Source organism: Balaenoptera acutorostrata, chromosome 3 (genome assembly GCF_949987535.1).
Source record: "Balaenoptera acutorostrata chromosome 3, mBalAcu1.1, whole genome shotgun sequence".
Lineage (NCBI taxonomy): Eukaryota > Metazoa > Chordata > Mammalia > Artiodactyla > Balaenopteridae > Balaenoptera > Balaenoptera acutorostrata.
In genome coordinates this window covers 149,038,886-149,060,500 of record NC_080066.1, presented here as the reverse complement: position 1 = coordinate 149,060,500, position 21,615 = coordinate 149,038,886, and the positions used below count along the sequence as shown (strand labels likewise).

At 45.4% G+C, this 21,615-nt stretch overlaps 1 protein-coding gene across 3 annotated transcripts in view; it reads left to right on the top strand.

The window, feature by feature from the left end:
• Positions 1–21,615, top strand: part of SLC8A3 (solute carrier family 8 member A3) — a 163,223-nt gene that overhangs the window by 99,232 nt on the left and 42,376 nt on the right. The window lies entirely within an intron of this gene.

Sequence of the window (21,615 nt, the reverse complement as noted above, 5' to 3'; positions counted from 1 at the left end):
AAGGGGGATTTCCTGCATACTCCTCTGAGCCTCACAAAACCCTGTAAGGAAACTTTGTGCTTATTATCAGGTAAAGATTTTTGAGACACAGAAAAGCTGGATAATATGTCAAAGCTCATACTACCAGAAGTAGAAACATGGCTAGAACAGTCTCCTGGCATCTAATCAGGAATTCTTTCCTAAGACCCCCTGGGCTCCCATTCTCTTGGCTTCTTTCTACCTTTATAAGGAAACATGTGTACACAGTATAATCCTCTTTTTGAAACAGGTCTCTAGTTTTTCAGAATGGGATCATGTTGACATTTTAGGCTCTTAAAAAATATCAGTGAGCACAGAGGAGACTTTACGTGGTTTTACACTCATTTTGCTCCTGTCAGTTCCCACACTGAGCGGTTTCCCCCATTTCCATTCTTGGCCCTGTGGGGCTCTTTGCCATCTGGTTACTATTTAAAAATGCTTGGGCCTTTTTGTTGAAGAACTACATCTCAAACATTCTAATGCCTCTTTGTCTTTTTTAAGCTAATAAACACTGTGCCGAAAATCAGCCATCGGTCTAGAAAGCCTGCAGTCATCTGTGTGCTGTTGTCCCTAAGTAGACATGAATGTTCTGAGCTCTATCCCCTCCCTCTAGCTCCCTTCTGTAACCAGCGTGGATATTCACAGGACAACTGGCTGGGAACACCATCTGAATTTTTGACCACACAAAGCCCTATGGCTGATCCAGGTTTAACCTTGACATCATCAGCATGACCTTCTCAGCACCACTTTGCCTCAGCAGTTCAGTTATTTATTCCAAAGGATGAATAAATGCAGTGTCAGGGTCTCCTTTATCTGTTCAATCTTTTATAAAAGCTGAAGAGGAGAAAAGGTAGGCCAGAGTAGTTTTGTACTATTAAAGGTTGTCTGATTTCTCACTACATGTTCTTTGCCACTTTTCTCCTGTTCCACAGTTCTGATGATGTTGGTTTTAGTAGGTCTTGTGCGTAACGGGACTAATGATCGCACAAGACTTGTATGGTTGTGATTTGGGTGAGCAGCAAATCCTGCCTTTAGGTGTTCATCATCAGCGCCTTTGTCAGACTCCTTGTGGCCCAGAATCCCTGTCTCCATGGAACGCCTTTGAATTCTGGGAATTCTAATTCCTGAACCAGTTGTGAGGAGGTGTATCTGATGCTTATCCAAACCGAGGGGCAGAATATTTGCAATTGGAATAATTCTGCAAGAGAATCTAGGTCATTATCCTGCCATATTTCATCCTTTTCCATCCTTCCCAATGGTAGTGCTAACTACCATTTGTAGAGCATTTATGCAGTGAACACTGTGCTAAGCTGCTATCTTCCTTCTCCATGAGATGGATACCTAGCCTAATTTTACAACTGGGAAAACTGAGACGCAAAGAGAGAAAGTAAATTCCATAAATTCATTGAGTTAGTCCATGGAGGCCCTGGGATTTGAACCTCATTATGTCTGTCTGAGTCCGTAGTCTTTGCTCTTAACTAGGGGTTGGCAAACTATTTCTGTAAAGGGCAGATGGTAAATATCTCAGTCTTTGCAGGGAATATGTGGTCACTGTCACATATTCTTTCCTTCTTTACAACCCTTTATAAAAGCGAAAGCCATTTTGAAATCACAAGACACACACACACACACACACCCAAAAACGGATTATGAGCCTGATATGGCCTGGATTTGGCCTGTGGGCTGTAGTTTGCTGACCTCTGCTTTTAATTGGTGCACACACTGTTTCTCAGGATGTGGAAACTCTGTGTTTCCAGTGGAAAATAGTGAGAAAAATGGTGAGTCCCTGGGAGAGGTAGCAGGATTACAGTAGGTGCTATCCCTGCTCTGGTGAGATGAGCCAGGGGTCATTTAACCACTGGCCACTGTGCCTAGAAGGGTTCAGCTTTCCCTTTGCAGTTCTGTCAGGAACCTCATGGCTCCAGAAGGCCAGAGGGAAAGGCCTCCTTATGGGAGCAGGAAACCTGCAGGGCAGAAATTGTCTTCACATTTGCCTGCCCCTTCTCAACCTTTCCCCTCTGCACCCTCTTGGTTATAATCAGAGTACTATCAGGATCCCTTGAGTCAGTGGCTCTTTATTTTTATGCTTTAATTTATTTCCCTTTTCAGTTGCCAAGCATTTGACTGTTTAAGGGACTCCTGTGGTGAATATTTATCTCCCTCCTGGAAGAAGTGAGGTTCCCTTTGCTGAGCTCATACAGTGGGGTTCTTAGGCTGCTGCTGACCAGGACAGCTGACCATCTCTAGGAGGTGAAGTCCCCAGTTGTGGGCTGAACCCCTTCCAGAAAAGGCTGGAGGGCCAAGAAGCTTCCTGTGACTCCCCACTGCCCCCATCTAACCAACACCTCCATCTCCTCGCCACACACCTCCCTGCCTGCCCCCTTTCCCTGGCGCAGACACATTCTTCTGCCTGGCAAAAGGAACTGTGTTTCCATGGAAGCCTCATTAACTCTGCATCTTGCTCAGTTTGGGTTTGATCACGGCTGCCAGAAGTATTTTTAGCCCATGCAGTTGCGTAATGAGATGGGAATCGGGGAAGGGAGAGGGGACAGTATGGACAGAGAGAAGATTAAAAAAAAGAGGAAGTAAGGGAAGGAAAACCTCAGGAAGAGGGTCCCACCAAAGGAGGGAAGGATGGAGCACTTTTTGGGTGGTGAGGACCGCTGCTCCTGGCTAGCTCCATCTTACTGGAAGCCTGTGGACATTTGCCATGACAACTGTCCTGGTCACGTGTCAGGGGAGCCTCTGATCTCCCTTTCCATGAGCTCAGCTGGCCCCAGCCAGGGTGTCACTTAAACCAGGGAGTGTGGTGGACTGATGCCGCAGCTCATGGGTTTCCCTCCCGGGGTGGGGAGGGGCCAGGGAAGGAATAGTAGCCAAGCTGAGGGCTGGGGTTCTCAGGGTCTGCGGTTGTAACAGCCACAAGGTGATAGCAGGGGAGAGAGGGTGTCTTAACACATTGGAGGTTTATACCCGGAGACAGGATTTTGGGGGTCAGAAAGGGCATGCCGTGTGACTGTGCCAGAACCTGATACCAAGGCCATCCCCTGGCTGCTGAGGTTCTCGGAACTTTCACGTTGGCCCTTCAGCCAGACTGTGCCCTCACTCTGCCCTTGCATGTGAGAGAGCTCTTGATAACCTGGTTGTTGTTTGCATTGGAGTTGTTGGAGTGTGTGTGTACCATACATGCACAGGACCATGTATCACACCACATAAAAATATAAAAACCACAGGCAGAGGGAATAGCTAACATTCACTGAGCGCTCCCTGTGGCCACACAGCGTTTTAGGCATTGTGTACATGGTAACTCATTTTCCCTTTCCCTAATTCTATGGACTAGACACCATCTCCATTCTACAGACAGGGAAACTGAGGCACAGAGAAGTTAAGAAACATACTCAAGGTCACTGAGCTGATTAGCAGTGGAGCCAGGTTTTGTACCCAAGCAGCCTGACTTGAGAATCCACAGTTTGAAATCAGTAACTTTAGCATAGGCCTGTCATACATTGGAAACGATTTTCTGCACAGAACCATTTATAGTAACTTTGGATTGATGAGCTGAAAGGAGTCTGCAGATGTGTGCTGCTGGGATTTCATTCATCCTTAAAGAGATGGTGTGGTTTTTTTACCCGAAGGTGTTCTGAGGGTGGTATCCAAACTCATAAAAATCTTTACGATCAAGATTTTCGTGAGCAGACATAGAGAATGGACTTGAGGACACGCGGAGGGGGAAGGGTAAGCTGGGACGAAGTGAGAGAGTGGCATGGACATATATACACTACCAAATGTAAAACAGATAGCTAGTGGGAAGCAGCTGCATGGCACAGGGAGATCTGCTCAGTGCTTTGTGACCACCTAGAGGGGTGGGATAGGGAGGGTGGGAGGGAGACGCAAGAGGGAGGGGATATGGAGATCTATGTATACATATAGCTGATTCAGTTTGTTATGCAGCAGAAACTAACACACCATTGTAAAGCAATTATACTCCAATAAAGGTGTTAAAAAAAAAAAAGAAAGAAAGATTTTCGCGAGCTTCGTTCTGACTCTCCTGCGTTGCCGTTCTTCCCGCATTTCCGACTGGTTTCTGCTGCCTCATCTCTCTTGAGCCCCGTTGCTCCCCAGTGTTGGTGTCAGGGTGCGCTCCCCTTCTTATTCTCAGGCAGAGCGAGTTCCTCTCCTTGTTCAGCCTCACGGTCCGGCTTCTTCTCCCTCGGGACAGCGTTTCATTTCTCCAGTTGCATCCCCGAGCGATCGCCCTGAGGCCCTCCTTGAGCCTGGCAGGCTGTTCCCTTCTTTGCCCTTCAGTCTCTCTGATGACCTCTCTTTCAGTCTGTCCCTCTTCAAGGCCTTGGTTTTCTCTGAAGTTACCAGCTTCCCTCCTCAAAACCAAAGTGGAGAGGAAACCAAAATCCTTTCACCGCCCCACTAGCCTCCTCTCTAAGTGCTTTCTGTGTTTTGTTTAGGATATGAAAATCCTAGGGCGTGTGTATTGGGGATTTATTCATTATACCGCACAGCTCAATCTTTACAATATCCCTATGAGCCGAGTACCAGCGATACCCTCCATTTTACAGGTGAGTAAACCGAGGCACATAGAGATAGAATAACTTGCTCCAGGTCACACGGCTAGTAAGTGGTTGGAACCGTGAGGCAAAACAGGGCAGTCTGGCTCCAGAGCCTGGGCCCTTAATCAGCATTATGTCTCGCCTCCTACTTGAAAACAGCCAAGTAAAAGTTGGAGATAGATCGACGGCCATCTTCTTGCACAATAAAGCAGAGGCCAACTGTCTGGAGCTACACTGGCCTGATTGCTCTTTGCCAAGGCCTTGTGTTCAGCCATAACCTCTGAAGTTCAAGGTCTTGCCCAGGCGCTGTGACAACTGGGCACCAGCAAGAAAAACCAATGATTTCATCAGTGATGTAGCCCATCTAAGGGCGAGGTCGGAAGAGCACACATGTACAATCCGTGTCACTCTCTTTTGGTTACAAGAAGCAGGAACCCACGAAAGCCAGCTTATTATTATTTTTTTAAAGTTGAATGTATAAGATATAAGGGTATCTTACAGAATTTGGTTTAGGGCAAACAGGCCTTCTGAGGTGCTGAAAGCAGGAACGGGGATGTTGCCGGTGCCTCCCTGCCTTTTCCTCTGGAACCCAATGGTTTCTTACCTGCTTCTCTCTACATCTTTGCCTCATTTCTCTCCATCTCCTCTGACTATCTTTTATTGCCTCATCATGCATGTGGAAAAACCTGCATCAGCACTTCCAAGTTCACAGATCCTCATTCAGGGCAGCCATAGTATCCTTAAAACTCCACATTCCAGGGAGAAAGTTTGGGCCAAGGGCCTGGCTGAAGGACAGTGAAATGGAGAAAAAGACATGGCTGCCAGGCCCAGGGGCAACAGGGAGGCCGGGCAGGCAGCTGTTGTCGTGGTCCAAGGGATAGTTTAAAAGGTCAAGGCAGAAGAAAGTCACATCCTTTTCACAGATGGAGAAACTGAGGCACAGAACGAGCCTGGCTGGGGATCCAGATCTCTGGCTTTTGTGTCTATACTGGATCTACCAGACGTGAGGGGAAGTGAGGTTTCTCTGAGGGGAAGTGAGGTTTCTCTACTTTGTCTCTCCACCACCAGGGGGGTCCTGGGGCCTTCCTAGGATAAATTCAGTTCAGGACCCCCAGGAAAAAAAGCATGCAAAATGAAGTTCTGGAATAACTCAGGTTCTGGAATTGTTACTGACCAGGGTTCTTGACCTCCTTAATCAATAGAAATTGATAAGAGGCCAGACAAGAAATTCAGGCAAGGCTTTATTGGGGCTCTTGCTGCAGCAGGGGGGAGCGAGAACAAGTAACAGGTTCCCTTGCTCACTCATTCCCTGATGGGGGGCGAGCTGGTTCCTTATATGGGGTAAGGGTAGGGGCGGGTCCAGGGGTGGGGCTGGAGGCGTGGCTTTGGTGGTTTGCCCCTCCCTCTGGTGGTGGTGTGTGCAGGGGGCATGCACAGTACCCTGCTTTTGCTCCCAGCTCTTCAGAAGTGGCAGTTGGATTTTTGGTCTTTTTGTATCTTGTTGTCCATAATTTGCCCCAACTGGCATGCATGCAGTTACTTTTAGTTCCTTAAAGTTTCTTTGTATTTTGTTGCTTGAGGAGACATTTGTCCAGGTGCAAGCACTGCAGCTAAGGGACCCAGGTCCCAGGTCCCAGCCTGTCTCAGAATGAGGACCCCTGGGTCCTGGGACCAGCTCTTCGCTAATCTGTCATGTGGGGCCCTCATGGAGCTAATACCTAGCACTCCTGGATTTCAATACAGGTCTTCAAAGCTTCTGTTCCTTCTACCATGTAACAAACCCTCATATACCTCACAACAACCCTACGGGACGGGTGCTTTCAGACCCATATCCCAGGAGAGCCAGTTGGGGCACTGAGGGTAAGCAGCTAGTTCAAGGTCACACAGCTGAGCCAGGATGTGAGCACAGCCCCGTCTGATTCCCGAGCGCCACTTGCCATACTCCTCCATTCTCTGCTTCATTTCCTTGTCTGTCAGATGGGAATGATAATGCCCATCTCACTTGGATATTGTAGAGGGAAACACAGACAAAAGAAGAGAAAGTGCTCTGAAAACGTAAGCAGCCCCTGTAAATGGGAATTATTTTTGTTGCTGTCACATACCGCCAGTGCCCGGGGCTTTGCCGAGCTCTACCCAGCCCCGGGCTCCTCCCCACCAACAGCAGGGCGGGGAGAGCCTGTCTTCACCCTGAGCGAGGCTAACAAAGTGAGCCCCACTCCCCTCCCACCTCCCCAGGCCTGGAAGGAGTGTAGCTCATGCTGTGTCCTCCCTTGTTGCTGGGAGAATGCAAAACCTAGAATTTGGGTCTCAGCAGGTTGAAGAGATGAGGACATAGATTTTCCCCTCCAAATTTATTTTTGAAATATTTGTATTTGTAGATTCACGTTTGCTTGCAAGTTTCTGCCAGAGATATAGAATATCCCAATTATGGGGATTGTTTAATGATTGAGGGAGGGGAAAGGAAACATCGGTTACTGAGCACCTGATGTATACTGGGCAACTGTGTGACTGTTGGTCATCTTTGCAATGTAATATGAGCTTTATTCATCCCCATTTTACAGATGGGAATATGACCCAGCGAGGTTGTGTTCCACAGGCTGGTTCCACAGTGATGGCAGGGCTGGGATTTGAACCCAGGTCTCCAAAGCCTCTGTCTTTCTACCATTGCCTCCCATTGGAAGGGAGGCAGTGGAATAGGTGTCAGAGATGTCCCTTTCCAGTCAAGCAGACTGGGAAGCTGCTGGAAGCTACTTATGCAAAGGTCAGCAAGGAAGGAAACAGAGTCAGAGCTGGATTGGGCCCCCAGGCAGCTTGCCCGTGCCGGCCCACACAATGTGGCCAGGTGTTATCACCCAGGCCTGCCCAGGCTGGCTGTGTCCTACAGAGACATCCTGAACATTGCACAAGCCACAAGTCTGTCAGGTTTCACCAAGCTTCAGCCCAACTCGTTAGCTAGGGCAGGTACCTGGGGGCGTGTTCCAGGGGATGGAACAGGTAAGCAGGAGATTCAGGATCCGTTTTCATGACCAAAGGCTGAGCTGAGAGGCTTTCTGAGTAGTGACAGAGTGGGAAGTGGCCAGAAGCTTTGTTTGACCATCCAACAGGAGGAGAGGAAAGAAAGAAAGCAGGTGTTGGACGTGGGAGGGCTCACCTCAGCTCCTTGACGAAGGTGTGTTGGGCCAGCTCTTGAAGCAGTGACCCTGCCTTTGGCCACGTGTTTATCAGAGCAGCCGTGTCAGCCCTGCAGTGGGCTCTGTGTTTAGAGAAGGGCCCGATATGATTGCCCTAGAAAGGGTTTGACAACAACAACAAAGTGCCACCATGTGTGTTTTCTCTTCTCATCCTCTCAATAGTCCTGCGAGGTAAGCAGGGCCCAGAGAAGTTAAGTCGCTTTTCCAGAGCCACACAGCTGGTAAACAGTGTCTGTCTCAGCTGTCTTCTCTCCCACATCTGTGCACGGTGCAAATAAAAGCTAACCAGGCAGCCATATGGAGTATGTACGCATGTGACAGTCGCCCTCATTTTGTCTTTCAGGAAGAGCTCATTATTCTTGGTTAGACAATAAATAATCAGATCAGCCAACACTTCTGCAGGTTGGTTAATCAAATACACAGAACAAACTCAGACCCAAATAGATGCTCGGAATGTGCATGGAATCACTGCTTCACCAGACGGCGTTAAGGTGTGGCCCTCATACACCTCTCATAGTGTGACATGTGTTCACACTCTCACCTCAGTCCCTGATTCCACATTACAACAAACATGATTTCAGGCTTTGTTTACAGAGCCTCTAGTGAACGCCAAGCCCTCAGTCAGCGACTGGGGGTAGAGACATGAAGAAGTCGGTCAGTATCACTTGAGAGGATTCTTTGGTTGCAAACAGCAGAAACCCAAGTTGCATTTGCTTTGGAGAAAGGCTGCATTGGCTCTTATAAGCAAAGTACGAGAAGGGCAGTCCCAGGGATGACCACAACCTCCAGGATGCTTTCTGTCTTCTCCTTTCATGCCAGATTTCTTCGCCCGGAATGGCTCACCGGGCTGGAGACATAGCTGCAAGCAGCCATCAGACTCACCGCTTAAGCTTAAACATTGGAGGTGACTGTCCCTCCTCTGTCAGACACCACTTACACCATTCACTGTGCCAGGTAGGTAGGATATGTAAGAAGATGGCAGCTCCCGTTTCAACCACATGGTCAGAATTAGAGGAGTGAACACACCCCAAAGCAGGGGCTTGGAGGAAGGACACTCCAGGTGACAAACAATACCCAGTCCCTGACCTGAAGGGCCTTTCAGTCTAGTGGGGATTATGGGTGTAGACTAGAGCGTCAGCAGCTATAACAGTCCCGTAAGCTCTATGACACAAGAGCCATGAAAGCCAGAGGAGGGGCATCAATGTGGGTCTGCATTGGGGTGAGAAGGGTCATTCGGAAAGCATTACACAGAGCTGAGGGACACGTGATGACTAGAATCATCCAGGTGTACAAGGGAGGAAGGGCATTCCAGCCAGACACAACCACAGGAGCAAAAATCCAGAAGCGTTTGAGCACTTGGGAAAGGCAAGTGACTCAGCATTGCTGGAGGCCAAGGTACAAAAGGGAGGGTGGTGAGGTTCTGATGTCAAGGGTTGAAGAATAAAGGTTTCGAACATATTTGTAGAGTTAGGCTCTTCAGAACCCTGAAAGGATTTGTTTAGAAGAGGATCAAAGAACAACCTGAAAACGTATATAGGCTGGAAGGTATTGGATAGTAAGTAACGTGGTGAGGAATGTTGGCTTGAAAACCATATCTGTAACGTGACGGTGTTTTAGAGGATTTTCCTTTGGGAAGAGAGGGGAGAATCTCAAATTGTCTGAGTAATTAATGTTTCCCTCTACATATAAAATCTTAGGAAATGTGAGTATGGGGATGATGGTGAGACAGGCAAAACAGTGCAGTTTGTAATTAGCGGTTACTAAGTTGGCTTATCCTTCAGGTCATGCTTTTAACATGGTTTTCAAAAATTAAAGGTCAGTTAAGTTTGTAAAAAAAACTTTGAAGGAGGGGGTTAGGTTGCCTTGAGTTAAGAAGGAACATAGGGGTTGGTGATACAAATGATCTAAAGCACCAAGCTGCCCCTTAGGATTCAAGGGAATAGCGTACAGCTCAGAAATCAGATATGTGCAAAGCATTATGGAATGAGATAAGTAAACATCAGACATTCGAAAGATTGGAACTGATATAGGATCTTCAGGCGCCAGCTTCAAGAAAATGAAATGAGACCTAATAAAGGCAAGTAGAAGTCAAGGGAGTGTAAGGTATTAGAGAAAGTGAGGAGCTAGGGCTTTTGTAGGCAGGGAGGGGGGAGTGGCAACAATTGCAGCTCTTTCTACACAGAAGGCTCCTCCTCCCCTCTCCTCTCTCTTGCTAAAAAGTGGGTTTGTTTTAGCTGAAATGACTGTAAGGCCAATTTTTGTTTAAAAAAAGGAGCTATTTTGTGCTGACTTCCATCATAGAATCAGAGCTCTGCTGCCATAAAATAAAATCTCATAATAGGATAAGTAGAAAACTTGATATCATGCAGAAGGAAAGATGGCAGCCCACTCAGAGCTGCCATCTTCTTACATATCCTACCTACCTGGCACAGTGAATGGTGTAAGTGGTGTCTGACAGAGGAGGGACGGTCACCTCCAATGTTTAAGCTTAAGCGGTGAGTCTGATGGCTGCTTGCAGCTATGTCTCCAACCCGGTGAGGGGAGCCATTCCGGGCGAAGAAATCTGGCATGAAAGGAGAAGACAGAAAGCATCCTGGAGGTTGTGGTCATCCCTGGGACTGCCCTTCTCGTACTTTGCTTATAAGAGCCAATGCAGCCTTTCTCCAAAGCAAATGCAACTTGGGTTTCTGCTGTTTGCAACCAAAGAATCCTCTCAAGTGATACTGACCAACTTCTTCATGTCTCTACCCCCAGTCGCTGACTGAGGGCTTGGCGTTCACTAGAGGCTCTGTAAACAAAGCCTGAAATCATGTTTGTTGTAATGTGGAACCAGGGACTGAGGTGAGAGTGTGAACACATGTCACACTATGATAGGGCTGGGCATGATTGTACACAAGCCACGCATCTCCTGCTGGGAGTTGTAGCTACTATCCAGCAGTTCACATTTTCTTTGCAGCTGTTTTCTCTTCATTCTGAGGTTACTGAAATCCATCACCCATCAACAATTGATCTTTAGCCCTTAGTCTTGGGGTTATTAACCCGGAGGAGCCCAGGGACATTTAGGAGATCAGTGACTGGTTTTTCATGGGGTCTGTGAACCCTCTGAAATTACATACAAAATGTTGTGTGTGAGTGTGTACATTTTTCTGGTAAAAGGCATCTGAATTATCAAAACAGTTCATGACCACCCAAAAGATTAAGAACCATTCCCTAGAATAAAGAGAGTTTTTGCTGCACTTAGAGACTTCCAGATTTGACCAGGGCAGCTCACACTTCAAAAGCAGGTCTATTTCCAGCTGTAGAAATTCGTCAAGGACATGTTGTAGTAATTCTATAAGAATCAGACATTTAGTGTATTGAATATATTTAGAGTAAGGACCACTATGTACAAATTCTTTCAAAAGACCAAAGATTCTGCCCTTGGCAGGAAAGAACATATCAGATCCATGCAATGCTCTTATATTTATATTTCAACCCTGAAAAATAATTGTGGTTTCACTAAATAAAACCTTTATATTTCAATTAGGAAAATGTTGGCTGATTTTGGCTTCTAGGGGTAAAATGTAGCCCTTATGATGTGCCAATGCATTGTCCTGTCACTAACAGGACTTTTGTAATTGACAGGTAGGCATAACAATGTGCCCATATTATGTGATATGTTTAAGGACTCACAAATGTTCACTTGAAATTGAGGAGAATAAAATTCAAAGCACAGAATTTCTTATGGAAAATCAACTTAGAGGAGGCAAGAGGAAGAGTGAGCAAGAATATTTCTGATAAAACTTGCATGGATCAATAGCAGCCAATATGTTGATCAAAGAAATTATATTGGGGGAGAAAACAGTAGAATACAACTGAAGAATAAGCATCCTACTGCAAAAAAAACAGGCAGCATAAACCACAATGGCCTGATTGTGTAATGAGGTAATTAACAACTGGAGTTAGCAAAATATGCTCAAAAAAAAAAAAAAAAGAGTAAGAGTAGTTACGAAGACAGAAAACAAAAACAAAAGCAGAACAGCAGATCTTCCAAATCAGAAACAATGGAGATAACTATTCAGAAAATTAAGAAGCCACACTTAGACCTGAATTCTCTGAATAATTGGTAAACCTTCCTACATGAAGCACCCTCTGTCCTCTGCTCTTTTCTCTGTAAATTCTGTATTGAAGACATCTTCCGTGGAGATGGCTTCAAAGAGATCCTCTTTGTGTATAAATCGCAGATCTGTGTCTCCTGGGCTTTGTCTAGCCGTCATTTCCCAGTCAGCCTGCCCAGATTGAAAGCATCATTTACGTTCACCAAAAACAACTCTTTCGGCTCTTCTGGAAGTCCCTCTTTCTGTCCATTGCCCCATCATCCCTACCTCCTTCATCAAGTGTGAAACCTTACATTTATCTTTTAATACTTTGCCTTACCTCCCATATCTGCATTCAGAATGTTTTCTCATACATCCCTTCATTCATTCATTCCCTCACTCCTTCGTTTGTTCATTTTACAAGCATTTCTGAGCTCCTGCAATGTTCTGGAAACTGTGTTTCATGCTGGAGATGGTCTTGTGAAAAAGCGATTTCAATTGAGTGTGATAAGTGTCATCACAGAGGCAAGCAGAGTACTGTGGGAGGACAGGAGAGGCTTACCAAATCAGTTCAGAGAGGTTGGGAAAAGCTTCTTGGAGAAGGTGATGTCTGAGGTCTGGAGGATGTGTGGGAACTGAGCAAGAAAGAGGGCAAGCAACAGCATTCCAGAAGGGCGATTTACAGCATGCTACGAAGTTTGGAGGACAGTGAAGAACCATTAAAAAGGGAAGGAGGGGCCTAGTGAGATTGGCAACTTGAACAGACGGCCCCAGCTGTGTTGGGAGAATGAAATTGAGTGGGCATGAAGCGGGTCAGGGAGATGAGTTAGGAGACTGTTACCGGAATCTGGGCCAGAGGTGATGGAGGCCAATGAATAAGAGTTTTATAACGTCATTTGCAACACCATGGGTGGACCTAGAGATTATCATACTAAGTGAAGTAAGTCAGACAGAGAAAGACAAAAACCATATGATATCACTTATATATGGAATCTAAAAAAAAATCATACAGGGCTTCCCTGGTGGCGCAGTGGTTAAGAATCCGCCTGCTAATGCAGGGGACACGGGTTCGAGCCCTGGTCTGGGAAGATCCCACATGCCGCGGAGCAACTAGGCCCGTGAGCCACAGCTACTGAGCCTGCGCGTCTGGAGCCTGTGCTCCGCAACGAGAGAGGCCACGATAGTGAGAGGCCCGCGCACCACGATGAAGAGTGGCCCCCACTTGCCGCAACTAGAGAAAGCCCTCGCACAGAAACAAAAACCCAACACAGCCAAAAATAAATAATAAATAAATTAAAGAAATAAATACGTAAAAAAAAAAAAAAAAAAAAAATCATACAAATGAACTTATTTCCAAAACAGAAAGAGACTCACAGACTTCAAAAACAAACTTATGGTTACCCAAGGGGAAACATGGGGAGGAGGGATAAATTAGGAGTTTGGGATTAGCATATACACACTACTATATATAAAATAAATAATCAACAAGGACCTACTGTATAGCACAGGGAACTCTACTCAATATTCTGTAACACACTATACCATAGAATACTACATATTAGGCACATGTATTGCAATCTCTTGGTGGACCAGAATCCAACTTATACTTTGTCAGTTTCTAGCACAATTGCTTGCACACTTAGATGCACCCTGAATATTTAGAAGACTGGTTAGTTAATTTCCTACTTGGAAGTTACATGAGTTGCAAAGTTCTGGCCCCTGTGTTTCTTGTATGAAGTAAGAATGACAGACAGTACATGGAGCTCAAATTCCATGAAGCAAAAGCCGATAAGGGATGGCACTGAATTATTTGTTTCCTTTTAGCTTTTGTAGCAATTGTTTTGAATTTGTTTGATTTGCCTGAGAGCTGGGATTGTGAATGGCAGTTCAAGTGATTTGTCTGTACATCCAGAAAATGAAATTGAGTACTTGATAGAGAGTAACTGCTTAAGACAGGAAAAAGAGGAGATTGTAAGTGCTCAAAAAAAAATTTTATAGCAGAGCAATAAAAAATGAAAATAAATGAGGTCAAGTAGCAAGTATCTAAACCTGTTGGACACAAACCCCTGTGGCCATTAATGGACAGGGTTTATATGGCTGCTGGGCCATTGATAGATGTACATCAGTGACCAGTATTCCAGGAAGTTTAAGGAGATGAATGGAAATTGAACAGCAACCCAAGCGCTTTCTTAGGATGGCAGTACTCCTTCAGAGCACCATTTGCCTATTCTTTATTCTTCACATTAAACTGTCTTCCTTTTCTCATTTTAATGATGGTTATCCTAATAATACTCTAGCCTGGACTTTGGCCGGGACATCTGGAGATAGGAATGATCCTGAATTATTCTTCCCTTCAGGTAATGATTTTAAAAACTTGTTAGATGGCTAGAGATCCTTGGAGAATTTCTGTTTTCTTGAATAGTTGTCAAAGATAATGAGGACTGTGCTTTGGATAATGGTCCCTATGGAAGGTGACGTCATCAGTAACCCACAGACTCTAGTCAGTGAGGACCTTTGGAACTGCAAGGGGTTCATCTACTGATCCCCCTGACCCTTCCCTCCAGTACTCCTACTTTGGCACTGGCTCTATGTAGTAGGGGGTCTGGTTTACGGAATCCGACTCTCTCAGCAGGAGGTGGATACAAGCACGTTCCCAGAGTGAAGGGCTTGGCATGGCTGATCTTAGGCTGAGGGAACTAGAAAAACTTATCCTACTTTCTTGAAACTCCAGAATTTTAGGGGGACACAAACATTCAGTCCATAACAGGGCACAGTGCTAGTACCTGGCTCATTGAGCTGTAATGAGGGTTAAATGAGATGTGTTGAAAGCACTTAGCACAGTGTCTGGCACATAAGGAACACTCAAGAAATTGATAAATGCTGGTTGAGAGTACCAGAGAGACCCAAAGGTGACAGTGGATGACAGAGGCCATAATCTCTTCTGTTTCACTGAAAAGCAATTTTTTCCATCTCATTTGACAGTCGGTATAGTCTGGTGGTTAAGGGCATGGACTGTAGGCCTAGACTACCTCAGTTCAAATTCTACCTGTCATTTAAGCTCTGTGACCTTAGGCAAGTGAATTAACCTCCCTGTGACTGAGTTTTATTGTCTCTAAAAGAAGATAATAAATAAGAACTCCAAAGTCTTTGAGGTGCTTCCCAGTTTCATAAATCAGACTGAGTTTGAAGTGTAGATATCTACTTATGTGTCTGCCTTCCCCATTGGACTGTGAATTCTTGAAGAGCAGAGAAACCGTTTTGTTCATCTCCGTGTAGCATAGCATCTTACGATGATGCCTGATGTTTTCGAGGTGTCATCCACAGTACTGAGCACACTGTAGGGCCTCAGTCAATGTGGGTCGGTGCAGCCAGGGCGGTGGGTAGGTCAAAGGTCAGAGAAGGGCTTCGGAGGCATCACACACACTAAATAGTCATCAACATAAACTGCAAACATTGTTATCCAGGAGAAATCAGATCAGTATTTCACCTTCAGTGTCAACACCAAAAGAGCCTGAGGAGAATACGTAGGAGAGAAAATGATGATTTGCTTGTACATGATTTAATATTATCATTATTATCACTATATGGTTTTACGTATGTGTTGTGTGTTTTGTTTCGGTGTGCATGGAAAATGAGGTGCCAATCCACTCCCCTTCCCAAGACTACAGCTCAAGAGAAATTGCCACAGACATGAATCTGTAAGCTGGGAATTTGGCCATGAGAGTTTCTAGGTCACTATTTCTCAACATTTGTAATCTGTGTCATGCCAAGCTCCTTGAAGTAAGAAACATCTTACTCATGTTTGAAACTCCTTCAGCCCCTAATGCCTGTCACATACTTTGCCCATAGACACTCAATAACCATTAGAAATGGCATTGAATTTCTGAAGTCCAGGAAGGCACTCGTATTTTCCCATCCCTCGTGTATGACACACTTTGTCTATCCTTCTCTTCCCTTCCCTCACACCTTGTAAACAGCACGTGATGATATCCTAGGTACCTTCTTCCTCCATCGTTGTACTTGACAGCTCCACTGCCCTGTGTCTCTCGTGTCAAGAATTTCAAGTGCCCTTTGGGAAACAGAATTCTAGAAATCAGGAGACTTAAGGCTCTTCAGACCCTGAAATCCAGTTTTTGTTTTTTTTATATAAATTTAATTATTTATTTATTTTTGGCTGCGTTGGGTCTTCGTTGCTGCACGTGGGCTTTCTCTAGTTGCGGTGAGCGGGGGCTACTCTTCGTTGCAGTGCACGGGCTTCTCATTGCGGTGGCTTCTCTTGTTGCAGAGCACGGGCTCTAGGCGCACAGGCTTCAGTAGTTGTGACACGTGGGCTCAGTAGTTGTGGCTTGCAGGATCTTGAGCGCAGGCTCAGTAGTTGTGGTGCATGGGCTTAGTTGCTCTGCGACATGTGGGATCTTCCTGGACCAGGGCTCGAACCCATGTCCCCTGCATTGGCAGGTGGATTCTTAACCACTGCTCCACCAGGGAAGTCCTGCAATCCAGTTTCGTGACCTGAGGCAGGTCCCTAATTTCTCTCCCCAACACTATTTCTCCGCTTCTTCAGTGAATATTTTCTGAGTCCCCGTGAGGCATTAGCAATTCTAGAAATATTCCGTGTTCTCCTCTCTTAATGCCACGCTCCTGGACACCACTTTCCCTCTAGACACTGAATGCTGGAGAGAAATGGAAAAGTACTTTGAAAGCATGTGTGTGTGAGAAAAATGCTAAGTGTTCTGTCTGATCACTTCAGTGACAAGTTTGCCTCTTCAAAAACTTGACTAGATAAGAGTGTGAGGGAAAAATGAAAAGGCAGAAGTGTGTTAAGCTTGGCTGAATAATGACCATCAGTGTGAAAAGATAAGATAACCACCCACCCACCGGATTTCTATCCTCAAGGCCCAGAAGGTTGACAACAACAGCATTGAAACCCTCTTAATGGAGGGTTTGGTAAAAAAAAAAAAAAAAAAAAAAAAAAAGCAACTTTACAGCCACTTTTTCAAAACACGATAGGGAAGTTTGTGAAATAGAGAAGATGCCTAAGCATGTGGGATCACACCTCCGTTCTTGGAACATAACCACTATGATATGATCTTATTCAGGATCATTTAGTTAAAACAGATCCAGTGATTAATGTCACTGTTGCTGTCAACAATCACAACAGCAGTGAGTATATACTGAGGAATTTGTGCTAAGCAATTTGCAGGAGGAGGTATCACTTAATCCTCATGCTGTCCTTTTACAGACAAGAAAATCACCTTTAAACAGGTGATTTCCCCACTGTTATCTGGCTATAAGTGGCAGAGGTGTGATTCAAACTTAGGTCAGTCTGACTGCAAGATCTCTGCTCTTCTTTCCTATATTGTAATACGCCCAGTCCATGGAAATGGACCCTCTTCGTACACTGCTTCTGTTACCTTCAGAATGCCTAAGTGTGGATTGAGTAAAACTCATAGGCTGGGAGGCAGAATAGAGTACTGAAAAGAGTATTGACCTTGTTTCTGAAGATGCGAGCCTAACCCAGGCAGTATCACTTACCAGCTGTGTGACCTCAGGCAGATCCTATCACTGCCCCAGGTCTCAGTAGCCACACACCTCAAATGTGTGATTATAACTGCATGCACTTCCCTGGGCTGTTGTGAGGCTAAAATGAAATAACTCTCTAAACCGAAATGCCCAATGCAAATACAAAAGATTATTGGCATTCCCTACTTCCAGGTATTAGAAGTTGGTACTAGGCAACTAGGAACACAAAACATGGTCAATTGTCTGCTGACTGGTGCTATAATTAATTTTGGCTCCTCTTTCTCTTTCTCCTCAAAAACTTAAGATGTTTGCCAGCTACCTTTCCAATAGGATTCTTTTTTCCTTTGGAAAAGAGGAAATAGACCAAGATGCCCAATAGCTAACCCCATCATTCCATTCTCGGCAATAAACAGAATGGTGTCCCTGATAACTGCCCCGCCCACACCCCCAGTGTGTTTGGCAAACTCTTGAATGGTCATGTGTGAGAGAGCATTTCATAAACTGTAAAGGGCTATCCAGAGAGAAGAAATCTCAATCAGAGGGCCCCATGCTTGATGGATGGATTCTTGGAAAACCATTTACTCTGTATGTGGCCAGAATCTGAGGGAGGTGCTGGGGAGAGGAGCCAGGTGAGTCTCCAAAATGGAACAGAGGAAACTAGTCATGTCAAATCTGAATTTGTGAAAGCTTTAGAACCAGATCAGCCAACTTCCTTTGGACCATGGGCTGGCATCACGAGTTATGGCTAGATTATGTCCCCTTCCTGCCCCTATTCCCCTCTCCCTCCTTACCTATTCTCCATGACCCCAGGACAAGTGATAAGCAGAGCAGGTTATGATCCAAGGGAAGTATACAAAGGGAAAAGGGAGGAACGTATTCAAGAGCGTTTCTACCCATATTGAAATTGCACAGGAGGCTGGTGAGTTCAGGCTGCCCATTCTCACCTCCCTCTGTGCCCACGATTCCTTGGTCTCCTTCAAATTTGGTCTCCCTTTGGTTCAACTTCCTGCTCCTGTATGAATGCTCCGTGGTTCAGGGTAACCTCACTCCGCCAAATGCTGGAGAAGCAGAGATATACAACATGGCTGTGCCCCCATGAGGCTCACAGGACAGTAAGGATGTGAGAAGGCAGAGGTTGTGTAGGTGCTGGGTGCCAAATGGTTGCTACAAAGTGGACATGGGACCAGATTTGAGGAGGGAGAGGCCCTGCAGGCTGAGTCACTGGGGAAGGTTTCTGGAGGAGATGGAACCTCGGCTCTCCCTTAGAGGTAGGACTTTCATAATAAATGTGTTGCAGTCTTTGGTGTTGGTTTTTTTTTTTTAATAAATTTTTGTAGAGAAAACTTTGCAATGCAATCTGCTGAAAGAGCAGGAAACAGCAAGGGAGAAAATTGGGAAAAGAACCCTCTTGGAGATATTCCTTCATTTACCCAATACTGGATCACCCAAAAGCATCAGCTAAGTAGAGTCATCCCCCCCAAAATTAGGAAAAAATTGAAATAATTTGAGATTTTAAAAAATCTTATCACACTAAATAAAGAAAGAAAAAAAAACCAAAAAGAAAAAAATACAAAAAAAAAAGAAAAAAACCTTATGGGAACATAATTGGACTTCTTCTATTTATTTTATGGGTTAGTTTGGGGTTAGAGTACAGATAGACCCTGGCATCAGACCACTTACTAGCTGGCTAACCTTGTGCAAAATTACTTAACTCCTAACAGTTTCAGTTTCCTCACCTGTAAACTAGAAATGCTAATAGTATATACCTCATAGGGTTCTGGTAAGGATTAATGAGTTATTTGTATAAAGCACGGTGTCTGGCCCAGAGGAAGCTGTTACGTATAGGGGAGGAGGCATCATAAGGTCTTCAGAATGGAGGAGAGCTAAAAATCTTAATCCAACACTGACTGCCCCCTCAACAGCGTCATCAGAACCTCCATCCTTTGTCATGTAATTCTCTCAAGGCTTCAATGACTGAGCAATTGAGCATTATTTCCCTGTATATTTCTCCAGACTTTGTGCTTGGCCAATAAATGTATTTTCAGCCCAACTCTTACATACTCCTTTAGGATTTTTCCCCAGATCAACCTCTCCCACGTGCTCTTGAGTACGGTACCCTTCTCCTCTGCCCCGCCCAGAACTTCCTTGGGTGGCCTTCCACTCTGTTAAACACAATGGTGACCCCACCAAGGTCAGACAATGGCTGTGGCCTCATCTGAACCCTGATGACAAGTTCATAGGCTAGAACCCAGGGTTCACCAACTGGCCGGAGTCCAGGTGTCCTCAATTCAAATCCCTGCTCTGCCATTTACCAGCTGTGTGACATTGGGCAAGTTGCCAACCTCTCTGTGTCCTTTCCTCATATAAAGATAATCCTACCTTACCAGGCCATTTTGAGGATCCAGTGAAATGACGTAGGAGTAACAGCTTTAGGAACACTGGATTGTTCTGCGTTGCAGGTTTTTTTCATCATTTTGGAGCCTACTATGCCCACATTCAAATCCAGTAGGTATATGGAGTTCTTCACATGAATAAAGGAAACTTCTCTTCCTTTCTGCCCTTGTTCGACTTTGGTTTTCCTTATGTACTGCATCCATGGTGTGTGAGTCTGGGACACCATGTGTCTCCCCTGGATTCTGTCGTTTCTTCGTCCAAACCCTCAGAGCTGAGGACAAGAGTTTCCCCAAGTTCAGCAATAAGAGAGGGGACTTTCTTCTTGGGAAGGAGTCTGGTCTGAGCATCTTCCAAACTCCAACATCACTGATGTCACTCCTCCACCAGCCCCACCTGCTGCCTCCTGACTCGATTGACAGAGAAGTCATTTGAGGAAGGCTCCAGGAGCTAAGGCTGTGGCTGGGCCAGCGGGGTGAGCAGTTTTCAGCAGTTATTCCTCTTTCTCTCCTCTTTTCTTAAGCGTCTTCCCTAGGCAGGGACTCCTCTCGTCTCCTTGCAGCACCTGCTGATGGAATGCACAGGTAGGGGTCCTGAAGAGCATCAGCACCGGGAGAAATCCCCAACCAGAGCCACCGATCTTCGTGGCTAAGCTTCATCTTTCCTTTTGGGCTGTCCTCCCTGCTTCCTTCCTCACCATCACCATAGCAACACAGTGGTGTAAAAAATAAAAGAGCTAAGGCATACAAATATAGTCGGAGTCCCAGCACCTCTAGCACGGAGCCTGAAACGTAGGGGGTGACAACTAGAAGCATCCGAAGGATGAACGGCAGCCAGAAAGGAGGATAAGTCAAGGAAGGGTGGAGGATAGAAGGGAAAGAAAGGGAACAGCCATCCACTGAGGCTGCTGCCTGTGTCTTCTCATTTGACCCACACCCGCTGATGTGGATGGTATCACCTCCATGTTACTGCTGAAGACACAGAAGCTCAGAGAGGTTAGGAACTTGGCCAAGGTCACACAGCTATAAGCATTAGAGCTCAGATTTTCACTCATGTCTTTGGGACCTCAAAGTTTATGTGTTTTTCCTGCCATACCATATATTAGATGCAGGCGAGAGATTTTGCTGCGGACTTGGGCTTTTTGAGATGATCATATAAATAAGCTGAGGCTAGAGTTCAACTAAATCAATGGATGAGATTCAGCCTAGTAGGGTGAGGGATAAGGAGAAGAGAGCAAATATATGCCTTCTACCTAAGCAGTCGCTGTGTGTTCCTTGAAGACAGGGGAGAATGAAGAGGGGAGTGTTGGTGAGAGTTTCCCAGGGTGCATGACGATATGGCATGGGAGTGGAAGCTGTTTTGATGCCCTTAAAGGAAAGTAAACCTGTAAAAAAGGGCATGATTAGAAGCCCTAAACCAAAGAATGCTCACTGTGGTTTATGCCATCACTCCTCCATTCATTCAAGAAATATTTTTATTAAACATCTGACATGTGCTCAACTCTGGAGATACGGAGACAATTAGAAAAAATACAGCCCCAGCCCTCATAGAGCTTAGGACAGGGGAAAAGAGAAATCAGGAAATAATTACACACTTGATTGATTCTTTACAACTGTGACATGTATAAGTACAGAACAGAAGTACATCAGCCCCCTGCTGGTATCTGTGTAAGGGAAATACAGATGCTGTTACAAATGAAAGAAATCCACTTAGTCAGTCTTCAAGATCATGTCCATTTTCAAGGTGAGGCACTAATAACTTACCTTCAACTGTGAGCCTATGTGACCAATGTACCCTGCAGACCCATTCCCTGCCCTGTCTCTTCATAATAATCATGAGGTCCATCTGATA